This window comes from Aythya fuligula, chromosome 9 (assembly GCF_009819795.1).
Source record: "Aythya fuligula isolate bAytFul2 chromosome 9, bAytFul2.pri, whole genome shotgun sequence".
NCBI lineage: Eukaryota > Metazoa > Chordata > Aves > Anseriformes > Anatidae > Aythya > Aythya fuligula.
Genome location: NC_045567.1, coordinates 19,587,359 through 19,603,026, shown reverse-complemented (window position 1 = coordinate 19,603,026; position 15,668 = coordinate 19,587,359). Strand labels below are relative to the sequence as shown.

Genomic DNA, 15,668 nt, shown 5'->3' with positions numbered 1-15,668 from the left:
AGTAAGATGTTAAGAAAAACAGGCCATGCATATAGACTAGCAATCCTTAAATGCCTCACAGCACTGAACAGCAACACAAAGGATGCTTCCTGCATAAATTCAGAACAGCAAGCACTTAATAAGTTGTACACCTTGTTTTATAATTCATTAACTCCATTTTGCTTTTGATTTCACATATTTTGGGACTAAAGTTAAGCAGGAAAAGAAAAAAAAAGACATGCAATTTTTAGCAAAAATTATAATCACACAGATCTACTCTTCTTAGGACTAGGCCCAAGGTTGTGTGCACAGACCTAACCCTGCCTTCTGCACGTATGCATTATGCAATGTGATGTGATAAATATGTAATTATGAAATCACACAGTGTATTGCAAACAGAATACAATGCTCTTCATTGACCCAGGAGAAGGCAGACTGCACCATGTGCTGCCTGTGCTCCCTCCCCGCCCCCCACCCCCCCACATTTCATTTTCATAATGGTCCAGCACTTATTTTGCAGACTTTTTATACCATCTCCTCTCTAAGGTATGTAAATAATTTAGTCAACAGTAATGCATTATGCAATTTATTTTCAGCCAACAGCACAGCCCTCGTTAGGTGCAATTCATGGGAAGAAGCAGTTAATTATGGTAATTCATCTGCAGACCTAGGTGAGCAATTTCACCGTTATTCTGCTATCCTACTTAATATGCGTATGTTGTATAAGAGCAGTTAAATGGCAACTTTCAAAAATGACATCCCAAGCCCTGATTCTGTAAGGAGCTCTGAACCCAGGCTTCAACACAGAGCTGCAGTAAACACTGCTTCTGGGAGGAGAGGGAGCCCATTTACACCTCACTTACAGCTTGCGAGATGAGGGTTTAAGGTAGTCTACTGAATAGACCTCTACAAGATCCTGGAAATAATTCTTTGCTATTGTATCGCACTATTTGTGGAATGGTATGCGATCATATAATTAGAAATCATATAGTACATTCACACAAAGAACACTTCAGGGTTTGTTGGGTAGGATAGGGAGAAGGCTCTTCTTAAAAGGAAATTACATTATCTGGCAATTCAGAGCTGATCTCAACAACTCAGCAATGCTACCAGAGAGAGATTTTCCCTCTCATACTTCAGAGGAATGCATTTTCAGGTCTAATTTCTGCCTGAGGAAGAGTCATTTCCAAACAAAACCGGCTGAGGTTTTCAGTCATTAAGATGTCAGAAGTCTAAACAAAGTATTTTAGGAAAATAATCCAAAATGTGTCAATATAAAAAATCAGAATAATAATACAAATCATTCCTTAACCACAGCTGAAGGATTACAGCGGTGGGGAGCAGAGACAGCATTTGGTTCAGAACCAACACCAAAAGAAGCACTTTGGAAAGGTGCAGAAAAACTGTCATCGATGTAGTACTCGGTGCTCACAGGGGAGGAATGGCGAAGGGGGGCCTCAGCCACCAGCAAGTGCATGGCAGTTTTGCTGGCACAACGACCTGCTCAAGCACACACTGGCTACCTAACCCGTGTCCTCAGGCAGGTTCCAGCCTTGTTCTCGGCCTGGAGGCTGTCCCGACTGTCCTCTCCATGTCCTCCCTGAGGGGCAGCTTGAGGAGCACCAGCACCCTCCCAGGCACGGAGCAGCAGTCCTTCATCTTGTGGCTCCTCCGCACCGCTCCTTGCCTCAGCCCTGCGATAGTTGGTCGCAAACCAACTGGTAGATGCTCCAGCTTATTTAACGTTGGAGAGTGGGCATGTACTGAATGGCAGCCCTCTACCAAACCCCAGCTGTCCTTAAATAGTGCAAAAATCATATAAGTCCCACACACTTTGAAGAACATGGCCGACTCAGCGAGGTGTGTGCATGCAGCCCTGGCCTTCAGGCATAAACCAGCCTGGAAAGCTGCAGTGCAGCCCCTTCCCCCTGAATAAGGCCATAAAATCATAATCAGCTTAGGTGCCAGATGCCCTACTGACAGAAGGCAGAGAAGTCCCCCTCTACTATGGTTTTAAACCAGAAGAGGAGAGATTTAGATGAGATGTTCAGAGGAAGTTCTTCCCTCAGAGGGCGGTGAGGCCCTGGCCCAGGCTGCCCAGGGAAGCTGTGGATGCCCCATCCCAAAGCCAGGCTGAATGGTGCTTTGAGCAACCTGGGCTGGTGGAAGGTGTCCCTGCCCATGGCATGGGGCTGGAACTGGGTGGCCTTTAAGGTTTAAGCAGCCTGCGAATCTATGAAATTTCCTGTGAGCATCCTGCACCGCGGGTCTCCTCCAAGCCCCACATGCAGGCACCCGCTTGGATTTTAACCTCGTGTGCTTCGGTGCAGCTGCAGGACCAAAGCGTTAGAGATCTGCAGCTTGTTTATGGCCAACTACATGTGCTAGGATGTGTTTTGCCAAAACTCATAGCTAAAATAAAAACCACTGTTCAAACAGCACAAAACTTCATAAAGCAAACAAACAACATACTGCAAATATTTGTCTTCCAAGCAGAGGCTACTTTCCTTAAATTTCAACATTTAAAGTGGCAACAAAGCATTTCAGACACTGAAACAAATGACTGGTCAAAAAAAAAAAAAAAAAAGCTACCCATTGTTGTCATCATTTTAAGGTTTGGTCTTCTGTTCTCCTTAAACATGCACTGCACTCAAATTATAACTTAACAAATGTACATGTCCCTAGACAGTTGAAACAAACAAAAAAGAAGCATTACATGTAAATCTTTCTGCTCAAACCAAGCCTAGAAAAATGCCAGCCCCAAAAATGAGTTTCACAGCGCCGTAATGCATCTGAAAACAGCTTACTGGCTAAACATGACAAGCAAATTCCAAAGTAAAGGGAAACCCTTTCCCTCAACACATACATTAATATTTTTCTTTCCTGAAGGTTGGATCACTTCCAGAGAACCTGATTCGACTTCAATACCGTGATAATATATTTCTTACAAAGAGCACGTCGATTGCCTCAGAATATGAGAAAATGTTTCAACAAGGAAAGCAATTCACTCAGCTTTTTTAAAAATATCCAAGGATCACACTTAAAAGCTTTTTTCTTTTTCTCTCTTTTTTTTTTTTTTTTAAACAATTAGGGCTTGACTACAGCAACAGTTATATCTGCTGAAAATGTATTACGCTAAACAGGAATGAGACACTTTCATTCTGGAGCCATTCCAAAAATAATGTAAGCGCACTGTAAATTCCCTCTTATAACTTCAAGCCATGCTACCCAGCGAGTGTAAATGTCTTCTTGCAAAGTTTAAGGGATTTATTACAGTGTGATCTTTTTAAATTAACCGAAAGATACTTCTCAGCGTAGACTATGGTGAAAATAAGAAATAACCCACAGGATTAAAGTGTAAATTACACTAGCAGAAAACAAGCCTACACAACTTTGAGTGCTCTTCACAAACTGAAGACTTCCCCAAATCAGAAAAACAACAGACGTAAAATTTCATTTTCCAGCAGATGAAAAACTTCCAAACTATGGAAACAAAATATTGTAAAAAAAAGCGTGTACCACCGTCTATACCACCAGAAACCTGCAATGTGCCTTTCAGAGCAGCCCTGCCTGGCCAGGGAAAGCCAAGTCCCATGCCACCATGGCACCTCTTGCTAAGCACGCCTCACGACATGACCTGCAGCACGCAGCTCGGACGAGCGAGGAGGGTATCACTGGTTCTTAGTACAGGGCGTGAAAAAGATTTTCATACAAGCTCATAAATTTGCTTAACTGTATACATTTGTAAGTAAATCACTCTGATAAGTTATTAAGGAAGGCCGGGCCAAGTGGGACTGTGCCCACATGACAAAGATCACGTCACCATTTCCCATTTTATATATGGGCGATGCAAGCAGCAGGATGTTAGGGGCAATATGGCCACTACATATGGAGAGGCTGGTGTCAGGCGGGCTTTGCTATTAGCTGGCCTGCTTCAGTCCACAACCATTTCATCAGCTCTGCTCTCAGACACAAGAAGTTCACAGCCCACCGGTCCTACGATGAGCAGTAGCTGACCACCACCTTCATGGCAATGCGGGTGTTTGTGGCATCATGCTGGCAACCAGCTAAGGAAAAACATTTAGATTTTAATACCCCCTAAAATACCCAATGTTTTTAATGCAAATGCTTTCAGAGCTGCTGTTTGCAGGACCAATAAACCACTGTATCAGCATGACAGAGCCAATAAGCCATGGCACAGGACAGAAACTTCCTTTCCAGACAGAAAAGTGTAGGAGAGCTCCATGCAAGCAGAGCCAGCCGTGGTCCCACCTCCTCCACTGTGACAAGGAGCTGCCTGCAGGGCTGTGCTCCAAAATTGATCCCCAACACGGCTCCCTGGGGAAATTCAGCCTTCCCACTGCCACCCCAAAAAGAGCTGCAAAAAGCAGGTGCAGGCTTCTATTAAAACTCCGTATACAATTCCATTTCCACATTACTAAGGACACAAACATGCCTGATGTCAACGTGACTCCCCACCACGTATGGGCACTATCAGCAGGTACCTCCAACATGGACCGTGTGTCACCCAACAAGCAATCCTCAAAGGCTAGGAAAGCAGCACAAAAGTAACAAACACAAAAAGAGCACTTGCCTGAAATAAGAGTAATCAGAGGGGAAAAATAAAACAAAAGCCACTTTATACTGCTATGCAGCCTTTCACCAGAAGATCTCAGAGAACCAGTCTCAAAAAAACTCCTGTGAAGTGTTAAATCACTGATGCGTGGGTAAATTTGTTAATCCATTAGCTAAGGTCACACAGCAGCAGAACTAGCAGATAATCCTGACACCAGATTTCTGTCCTATCCACCGTGTGGACAGAAAATCTTCAGAGATGTAAACGAAAACAATTTAAACACAGCTGTCTATTATATACAAGTATATTAGGTCAACACAGAAAAGATAAATTTGGGGCATGTAGGGTGTCTCTGGAGATTCACCACCGATCTGTAACAGCCTACGAAGATGTATATCCAGAAAGTCATTCCACAGCACCCTCTCTTCTGGCAGTGCCAGCAAAGGGACCGTATAAACAAAATCAGTGGTGCTCAAAAAGACGTCTGAAAGCTTTACACAGTAACGCACAGAATATATTCCAGTATTGTAGAGCACCTGCTTTAGGACGCCAAAAGCTTGCCATTCATCCTGTATTGAAATTTAAGTAGTATTTTACAGATTGCCTGCAAGCCACCACAACTGGGGAACTCTTATTGTATCGGAGGGCAGGCAGGCAGGCAGACACACAGCTGACATTCTCAACACACAGTCACGACAGCGGTGAAAATTTCTAGCAGCGTCAGCAGTGTTTTATGTTTAAGCATCCCGGTAACACCTGTTATGGAGCTTTCTCTATTCAAGACCATTTTACTGAATGCTCTTGTACCGGTACAAAATACACTGCAAGCACCTGTTTCTGAATAGGGAATAAAACTATCTCAAGCAAGACGATGAGCTAACAGGAAGAAAAAAAAAAATATATATATATATATTCTAAGAATTAAGAATACTAAACCAGACAATGAGCTACACTGGCATTACTAATGTAAGCTAAGAAAAAAATAAATTGCTGTAGGCAGGGAAGACTAACCTTCCTGTTTGTCCCTAGGCAAAACTGAAAATGATTTCAGTGGGATTCCCCCAGGTACAGCTGGATGACCACAGGCTCCACATGCCAAGAATACTCCTGCAGCAAGTCTATTGCCTACACCCTAGTTCCACTGCATACATCCTGACCGTAGGAATTCATAAACATCAAGAGTAATTCAGAGGTGATCCACAACCTGTGACTTCAGCAGAGATGAGGGTCACTGTTATCAAGTGTCAACAGCGTTGTAGTACAGGACTTGTATTTGAAAGACTTCCAAGAGAAAATCTGTTACCGACGTTCTCAACAGCACATCTTGCATTCTTGCTGGCCCGAGCACATCTATGCCAGAGGCGCAGTAAAAGCTTGTTATCCATGGGTTTTGCCGGGCAACAAAGCGCGAGAGTTTATGATGCATTAATCTCTTCATTTATTTTCTTACGTTCTGCAGAGCAAGTTACCAAACAGAAAGATGGGCCTGGATATTAAGCAACAGAGCATTTGATGTATTATGGTGTTCCTAGACTAATTTAAAATGGGAACTCTTTAAAAACAATCTTCCAGCTCCGAAGTCACAATTCTGCAAACTCATCCGTGCACCACAGGACAAAGGAGGCTGTCCACACGTATCAGCTTGCAGTATCAAAGCTATATTTGTTCACCTCGAACAATGGGGCATGTGACTTGTCAACACTACCCACAATAAACACAATAAGATAAGGCTGTGACTGATTTCATCACGACTTTGTTTTTGTTCATTTTAAGTCACAATGCCAGTAACATTTATGGCATAAAATCCCTTATTTTGCAGAGCACAAAGCTCACCTCACAGCACGCTGAGCTTTCCATTCAAACTTCTGCAGCTTTTTGTGCTCTCACTGGCCACCCATGCCAGCTGCCCCCAATGTCTCCCTTTGGCTTCATCAAGCCCTGGACCGACACTTGGCACGTGAAGCCAAGATTATTTTTATCAAATGAAGACACTGCCAAAACCCGCCAGCCCCGTCTCCCTTTTTGTGGCCATGTCCCATCAACCCCATGTCCCCACCAGGTCCCCTGCAGCAGCACAACATGCCAGCTGTAGTGCCACAGGCCACACGGGATCAGCTCCCAGACACGTGCTCAACTGAGGTTAGGAGAGGGGGGAGGAAAGAGGAAACCAGGAGGAAAAAAAAAGGTGATGGGGAAAAGGCATGGACCTGGTGCAAACCACTGACGAAAGTGCAGATAAGGAGAATGTGGAAGAATAATCCAAAACAACAAAAAACAGAGAGAAAGTAACGAACAAAACCAAAACAAAAATGGGAGATTAGAAAAACAAATGAAGACTTAGGAAGGGATTACAGTGAAGTGATGCAAACTGCCATGCCCGAGACAAACCCCCACGTGCATTCGGTGAAGCATGCTTCAGCAAACACCGGGACGCAGAACCAGAGAGGAGAGAACAAGAGCACGCTGCCTGCGGGAAGGGGTTAATTTTAGCAAGAAAGAGCAGCACAATCTAGCACCACTTGTGCTTTATTACACAGGGGGGCTGGGAGGGTTATTTTAATAACACAGAACAGCAGTAGGCCCAACAGCACTCCCCTGTTCTTCTGGACAAACAAATAAAAGCAGACAGCCATGGGCAGGGGGACGTCCATCACAGTTCCAAACTTTCACCATTTCCAGTAACGTTCCACAAATTAAATCTGATTAATTGGATCACTGAAAAGGTGGTTTCGGAAACGCTGCTTTTCTTTCTCTTCACCTTGACCAGGCTCCATCGCACAGGAGGGCAGGTGCAGCGGGGAAGGCAGGCAGCACGCTGACAGATACACGTCCCAGCCCCGTCTGACACAGCCTCACACCACGAACACAGCTCTCGGGAGCTCCTTCGCAGGGTCCAACGTACACAGGCTTTGACATTGGCAATCCCGGTAATCCAGCAGAGCAGAAAGCCTCACAGCCTGCCCGATGGAAGCACTCCTGGCTGCAGTCTGACGTCTCCCATACCCACAGGGCCTCTCGTACAAAGTCACCAATGAGTTGGAACAGCAGACGCGTTTGTCCTGGCTACCTGAATTTCTTTTACCCTTCACCCAATTTTTTAAATTCTCGTTAGCATTTGTGTCCATCCAAACAGGCTCGTTACCCAGTTTCACCCCCCTGTACACCCAGCATACCAGCTGCTGTTAGCTCCAGCCAGGACGGATGGCCTGGGACAACACGAGGAGCTGCCAGGAACATCCAGCCCTGCAGGAAGCAGAGGACTCACTTTTAGGATCTAAGCCATGCCCATCTATAAGCAGAGGGCTCACTTTTAGGATCTAAGCCATGCCCATCTCTTTTACCAGAAAGCAATGTACCCGGGAGGGCTGCAGTGCCCAGGGACACTAAGAAATGGCCAAGGAGGGTTTTATGGTTGAACAGAACAGGCTCTAACAATGTAATTTCTAATGCATTGTGTGTGTACTGTACGTATGGTAGGACAGGCACTTAGAGAGGCCCTTGATGAACTAGAAATAAATAAACCGTATCGAAATAACCTTGCATGTGCAGACAGCAGAGGAACCAACTAGCTCGGCCCCTGCCAACAGTCAGATAAACACGTTGATATTCCTAATGTAATCAAAGGCCATTCAGGATCCGCTGTGGAAGACAGTAACAGACATACAAAGCATTTTCCTTACAACTCAACCACTTGAGACAAGTATTTACTATAATGGTGAAAACTGTACAAGAAAAGTTGGTTTACATTAATCAGCTACATTTAGACATCCGTTTCGCTATCAGATTAAGCTCACCAGAACTGCTTAGTAGAGTGTTTCACTCTATGCTTAAGGTTTTTTTTATAGCAATTTAACATACCGAAGTTTTGTATTTTCATCTTATACAGTGCTAGAAATTTACAGTTTAAGCAGGGTAAAAGCAATCTAGCTGTGTGTTTGAAATAAAGTGACAAGTCAGGTACTATGTCTGCATCAGCAAAACATTTCAATTTTACAGTGAGAACAAACCCCGCTTCTCTAAACCACAGGTCTGCTGCTTCAGCTACAGGAAACAGTTAATCTGTTGCTGTACGATATACAATTTATTTGATGTCAACATTAATAGATGGTTTGACAACATTGTTCTTCATTTTCCTCCATACACATCTGCGCTAACTTTGCTTTTAAAGTACATTAGAAAGTATTAAATCTGATCAAACGCAACTCCAAAGTAAATATGTTACAGATTCACAAATAATCATCATGGCAAAAATCCATATTTTTTACAGAGCACTTCCTAATTAAAATTTATCGCTAAGAGCCTGTATTTTAGGAATGCATGTTTGTGTTAATATCCAAGCAAAAATTTCTGCACTGGAGAAGAATGTTGACATCCGTACAAAAATTAGCTGTGATTCATTGTTTAACAGTTGTCTTCCCTTCACAGAACACCGCAGACTGAAGGACATATTGCCAAACTGAAAGCACCAATACTTCCTTTAACCTAATATAGGACAAATAAATACACTTCAACAGCTTCTAAATCTTGCACGCCCTACTTTTTTGACCCAGATCTCTTGTTATTTCCCCCATAGGTCTATGCAATATCAAAACTATTTTTTCCCACAAATTTAGACGTAACCTAAAAGAGGGAAAGTTCTCATCGTTGCTGTGAGCTCAGCAGACCAGGATGGGGGATCTGCAAACAGACTCAGCTTGGTTAAAATCAACTGGTATTTTAACGTAAAATGTTCAACCACACTTAACACCACTATCAATGATAAATTTTATATATATATATATATACACACACACACACGTTTTACCATTTTTTACAAGGGGAAAAAAAAAAAGTATTTTCAAAAGTCATGCTGACTCTTGAAAAATAATCAGCAAGTCCAAAAAAAAAAAAAAAAAAACACCACAGAAGACCTGCAAAACTCACTCTTCTCCTCGGCCAGCCTGGACAACTTCTAGGAAATCCAACTGCCTCTCCTTTGACTGGCATGTTCAGGGAACCACCAGGGGACCGAAATCCACCTCATGTGTGCTTGCTGTCAGAAGAATTCCCAGCTCTGAGTTTGCCAGTGACAGGTCAACCCGTGGGCCTCAACTTAACACTTAACAGCAAGGGGATGCAACTTTGGGGACAGGTTATATTTAGGGCTCTAAACCTTGACAATTTCTGTGGTTTTGGCACCCAGCATAGCATTTAGCACCACATTTTCATGGACAGTGAGTATCTGACCCTTAACCCCTACCCTTGGAGAAATGCTCCGCAGGCACGCTGCTCACAAACCTCTCCGGTACGCTCGCAGCCAAGGCTTTTGCCAGCAGCCACACTACCACACACAGGAGAAGGAAGTTTCCAGAGGCGCTTTTCCAGTCCCAATCCATACAATCCACAAACAGCGTGACACCAGCGGGGTCCAACAGCATCTTCACACGAAGCCAGGGAAGCGATTAAATCCTCCTGCGAACCCCCCAACAGGTTAAAAGGAGCACCAGCAAAGCCACAAAGACAGCTGCTTGCCTGCCTTGCTCCGCTCCACCAGCGTGGCCAACGCCACCAGTGAGGCAGCTCCAGGCAGCCCTGAGCTGAATCTTAGATTGCAAAAGAAAGGAGGAAAAAAAAAAAAAAAGGTGTTTTTTCTCTGATTGATTCTGATTTTTTACTGCTGGACATTACTAATAAACCATATTGCTCCTTTGCAGCATGGAGACTTCAGAATTACGACAATAAACACAAGCCAGAGTACACAACACAGCCTTGCTAATGCTACTTCCAGAAAGAAACAGAAACTACACCCTAGCGGGATTTGGCAAAAGCCAGCGAGCCACACGTGAGCCTTGGTTTTCAGAGATGCCGAGCACATGCAGTGACCACCAGCCCCAGAAACATAGGCGGGGACCCAGCGCCTTAGCCCAGATCCGTGTTTTACCCCACAGAGACGTGCTCTCAAGACAAGAGGCAGCACAGCACCGAACCACCATGGGCACAGGGAGCTGCTCCCCATGAGCCCGACACGAAGGCCTGGATGTGCTGGTGTGCCTAACAGTGCCCTGGCACCGCCACGTGGCACCAACTCCAACACGGCCATCAGGGGCCCTGAGGGGACACTGTGGAAGGCACAGCGTCTACTGGCAGAGGCGGCTGCATACAGCTCCCCGTCACTTCTGAAGTAAGCTCTTGCAGTAGGTTTTTCAGAAAGCAGCACCAATTCACCAAGCACTTTACTACTATTACTAAGGTAAGGGAATATTTCCCAAGCCGTCCCCATGAGCAAAAAGGGCTAAGCTACTTATGCGCCCGCCAGCCACCCAGGCCAGTTCTCACGACCACTCGTTTCCTAACAAGGAAGAATTTTTTAAGGTTCCATAATGATTTAAAAAGAGAGGCTAAAGGATGTCACCGAAACTGACACGGTGCTGGTATTCAAAATCAATGTTTTAGAGGAGATGTGGAAATACGGTTCTATGGATTTTTCACAGACAAAAGAAAACTCGACGTCAAGCTCAAACCCGGCCATCAGACTCCATGGTGTTTTGTGTGATTTCAGCCTTGTTTTCACTATGAGAAGGACAAAAAGGGCCTTCTCATCTTGCGTGAGGTAACAGAAGGCAGAACCCTAACGAGAAGGCAGCTCACAGTTTTCACACAAACTGGCACAGTGATTTCTAGACCAGGTTTCCGCACTTTTTTACTCAACCCATCGACTCCCGACGTGATGAATACACTGCCCTGTCTTCACGACTTTTTACCTCCAGTTAGCTAACGCGATTTTGCAAAATTGAAAATAAATAAAATGGAGTCAATGTACTCCCGTACAATTTCATCAGAAAAGATCATTCTTATTCCATACTTCATTGTCATATTTTATCTCAAAGGAAGCTGGTTATGAGGTGAATAAAGCCATCTCCATCTACTCTGCCTGGGATCACCGAATGAACTCGGTTCTAGTAAAGTCACTCTTCTCATAATGCTACGTTGCAGAAACTCAGAGCACAGTGCTTGGAAAGCTGCAGGTGCTGGGGGCAGGGATAACCAACCCCATAGCAGGACGTAGGAACTGTTTCTTCAGCAGCTGCTGATTTGAAGGTCCCACGTTAACACTGCAGCAAAACTCACATACACCGAGAAGAGCTGTCGGTCACATTTCCTAATGGAAAACTTCAGACACTTCTTCACCTAACACAAACAGCTACATTTATATTAAAAAAAATGAACATGCAGTAACTATATTCTCGCAGTAGGCACTTTTTGTAGGAGCCACACATGGATGCAGTGTGCACACACATTTTCACTTCTCTCCCAACCCACAGCTACTTGCGATGACGTTTACGGGTCCTGGCCTTAAATACAGACATTGTTGTACGCTCTGCCCTGTGTGCGCACGTGTAACCACACGCTAAGGGCGATCACTACACATGACATTAATCACAATTCTCAAGATAAACATGAGTTTCTTTAGAATTTAGTGGTACTTCAGGAGGATGGATTCCAGCCTTGCAGCATCGCACGCTGACACCACACCATCCTGCTCGGCCCGGTCCTCATCCTCCTCCCAGCATGGAGACCACACCGCGACCTCCCGGTCGTGCTCCAGCAGGGGAAGGGCCAGTGCCACATCCACACACGTCTCTTTGCCCCTCGCAGCCTCGTCACAACTCACAGAACCACAGTCCCAAGCAGCCGCGGGCCCAGAAGGGATAGGAAATTCCGGCAAAGCAAACACAATCCATGGTCATCTCGTGTGGCTCTAGACGAAGAGGATTACCGAGGAAGGGTGTCACATTGGCCGCTGTCTCGGCCTTCCCCATAACATTTGACAGCACTTGGATACCGAGAAAACGTGTCAGTGTCGTGGAAGATCCACATCCCATCGGCTGCCACTAACGTGGAACACACTTACTTCTGTGTGCAGCTCCACAGGCATCTGTAGAGCTCATTGAACCAAACCAGACCACTGCTGCTGCTGCTGAAGTTGTGTGTGTTGCGTTACAGGACTTCCTTGCTCCTGCACAATTACATCCTTGTAGTTTGTGGGTCTTTATTGCCACTACAAAATTTATAACAGCAAACACATTCTGACTCAAACGTGAAGTCCATCTTAAATTAGATTCCATAAGCAAAATCAGGTTAAGTAAAATAACTCAGTTTGCTTTACATTATTTGGATCTGCTCTTCCTAACTAAAAAATATTACCTGAAAACAACATTATAAGCAATTTTGACCATTTCCCCTAATCCATCCAGAGTCTCTTTATGCTTAGGGCTGTAGCATCAAACTCTTTCATGATAGGAAAATAACTATGAAGTGCTGTTGCTGGGTACTTAGCACTTACACGATGCCTTACAACTTCAAAGCATTGCACAAACATCAATAATTACCATATATAGAGTCAAACCGAAAGAAGTATTCATATAAAAGAAACACGGAAAAATCATAACTGCCTGTTTGAAGAGGGGAAAAAGCTTAAGCAACAGAGTCCAACTGTAATTATTGCATTCTTTATGCTACGCACATACATTATGACTATGCATATTTAAATGAACAAAAATCATAAACTTTTGCACAGCCTTAAAAAAAAAAAAAAGCCAAACCTCAACTCCTTTCATACATTTAAGTTACATTTCCTTCTCCTTTCCCTTTCCTCGTGCAGTGAAAACTAAACATCTTCCAGGTGTTCTCAATAATAGCTCGGGAGGCACGCCACCAAGTTCCCAAGCACAGCAACGCGTGGGCCCTTGGTTTCATGGAGCCAAATCCACGTTCCCCCAAGAAAACTGTGAGCATGGTCTCAGGTGACCTCAGGAAAACAACACCACACCGTGCTATTCCATCGGACCTTAACCAGGCCAAAGGAAAATTAAAAGGCTATGAGAAAACAGCAAAAGTTTGGTGCCATCACATACACGCCACCACCTGCCTCCTAAGTCCAACCACCTCATCAGAGCAGCTCTTTCTTTTTCCTCTGGCTAAGAGGAAAGCGGCCTTCATGCTCCTCTCCATGAACACTCATCCACTCACTGAAGTTCAAGGACCTGCACGAGAGTTTGCAGGATCAGGCCTCGCTTTCTGAGAACACCGCCAACACAAACACCTCCAGGGAAGGCCCCAAACCCAACAAGACCTCACGAGGCCAACCGAGCCTCCACTCTGCCCAGCTTCACGTGGGGCAAGGCCCCGGAGCTCCTAGTGCTCAGGTGCACCCCAGCACCCTGCGTGCACCCAGCTGAGCCCACGGGGAGCGACCCCGACCCCAAAAGCCCCCGCTGCCATACTCAGCCCCCTAGTACAGCAGGATGGGGAGGGTGCCAGACCAGCCCAGGAGCTCTTGCTCTGCACCCCAATCCTCCTGCTCACACCTCCCATGCTTTGATAATAAAGAAGGCACACGTTTCGTGGTCTCTCCCACAAATCAGCAAGGAACCTGATTTACACAGACAGCAAAGCGGGGAAAGCCGAGCACGCTGGAGAGCAGTAAAAACTTCACTCGCAAACTTCACTTTCCTACGCAGCGCCCTACAAACCAAACTTTCCTAAAAACTCACGTGTGCTCTGCAGCAACAAGGCTCCAGCAGGGCTCCGCCGTGCAGCGCACCCAAAGTTTCCTGCTTGGGGGGAGGGGGGTGGGGGGTGCTTTTATCCCCTGGGGCCGCCTTACAAGGCGATTCTGCGACCCGGGATTAAATTCACCTGGCCGAGATTAACCCCCACACCCCTTGCTGATGGTGGGGGACCCGGGCCTGGCCCGTGATAGCCCAGGGGTTGGGGCCAGGCCCTGCAGAGCCCCCACGGAGCCCCACAGCCTCCGGGCCGAGCCACCCCACACCAACCCCTCCCTGCCCCCGGCCCCGGTACCTCGCACGGCTCCGCTGTCTTGATTTTTTTTTTCCCCCTCGTTTTATTTTTTTTTTTAAATAAAAAAACACCACCTCCCTTTCCCCTCCCCCCCTCCGCGCATATTTACTTCTGGCGGGTGGGGGAGGGGAGGGCTCCTCTTTACACAAATCGGGCTAAAAATAGGTTATAAAGCAGCCCGCCTCGCCATGGCTCCTTTATTTAATTCGCTGCCGATGCCTCGGTTTATTTTATTTGTTGTTTTCTTTTTTTTTTTACCCTTTGAAATCCCTTAAAACGGAGCCGGGTGGGGGGGGGGAGGGGAAGGCAGCGGCTCGGAGCGGGGAGGTGGGGGGGGGGGGGACGGGAGCTATTCGCAAAAAAATAAAAAAAAATAAAACACACACACAACAACCCCCACACCCATCCCCACCCCCCCCAGCAGCGGCACCCCCCTTCTCCCCAAAACCACCCCGAAACCCCAAAATAACAGCGGGGGGGCCGAGCTCCACGAGGTTTTACCCATCCCCCCCCCCCCCCCCCCTCCATAAGCCGCCTCCGCCCGGCGCCCCCCGGCCCGGCCCGGCCCGGCTCGGCCCGGCGGAGCGCCCCGGTCCTTACCTTGCGGGTGGCGGCTGCCTGGCTGCTTCCCCCGGGCACGGAGGCGAGAGAAATTCCCCCTTGTTTGTCTCCGCTCCCGTGGTGCTTGGTGTTTTTTTTTTTTTTTTTTTTTTTGGTGGTGGTTGGTTGTTTTTTTTTTTTCTTTTTTTTTTTTATACAGCCATACGGACCTACATGCACATGTCTCTGTGTGTGTGTGTGTGTACGCACGGGTAATGTATAAGTCTTTTTTTTTTTTTTTTTGGCTTTTTTTTTTTTTTTTTTTAGCTGAGGTGTCCACCAGGAGGAGGAAAAAAAAAAATAACACACACACGCACGCACAGGAGGAAAAGGGAAAAAAAAAAAAAAAAAAAAAAGCAGCAGGCACCAAATAGTGCTGTGATATTCAATTATATCCCGAGCCAGAGAGCGGGGGGAGGGGGAGGGTGGGGAAAGAGGGGGGATTAGAGATGAAGTCCCGAGGAAGGAGGGGAGAAGGAAGAGAGGAGGAAAAAAAAAAAAAAAAAAAAAGTAATATCTGTGTGTGTGTGTGATTTAGATTGAGGAGGAATTGAGGCAGAATGTAAAAGCTGTTACTAAGGGAAGGAGCCAAACGGCTCGGAGCAGCCAACGGCTCGCAGACACACTGCGCGCCGGCAGAGGGTGGCCAGCCGCACCGAAATGGCAGCGG

The 15,668-nt window shown here is 45.9% G+C and overlaps 1 protein-coding gene across 2 annotated transcripts in view; it reads right to left on the bottom strand.

Annotated features, from left to right (window-relative positions):
• TBL1XR1 (TBL1X receptor 1) overlaps positions 1 to 15,223 on the bottom strand; it is a 103,921-nt gene extending 88,698 nt beyond the window's left edge. For both annotated transcript variants that reach the window (XM_032192939.1, XM_032192940.1), the window contains exon 1: positions 14,999 to 15,223. The gene's annotated coding sequence lies outside the window, so the exon portion shown is untranslated. The remainder of the gene's footprint in view (positions 1 to 14,998) is intronic.
• Positions 15,224 to 15,668: the final 445 nt, after the last annotated feature.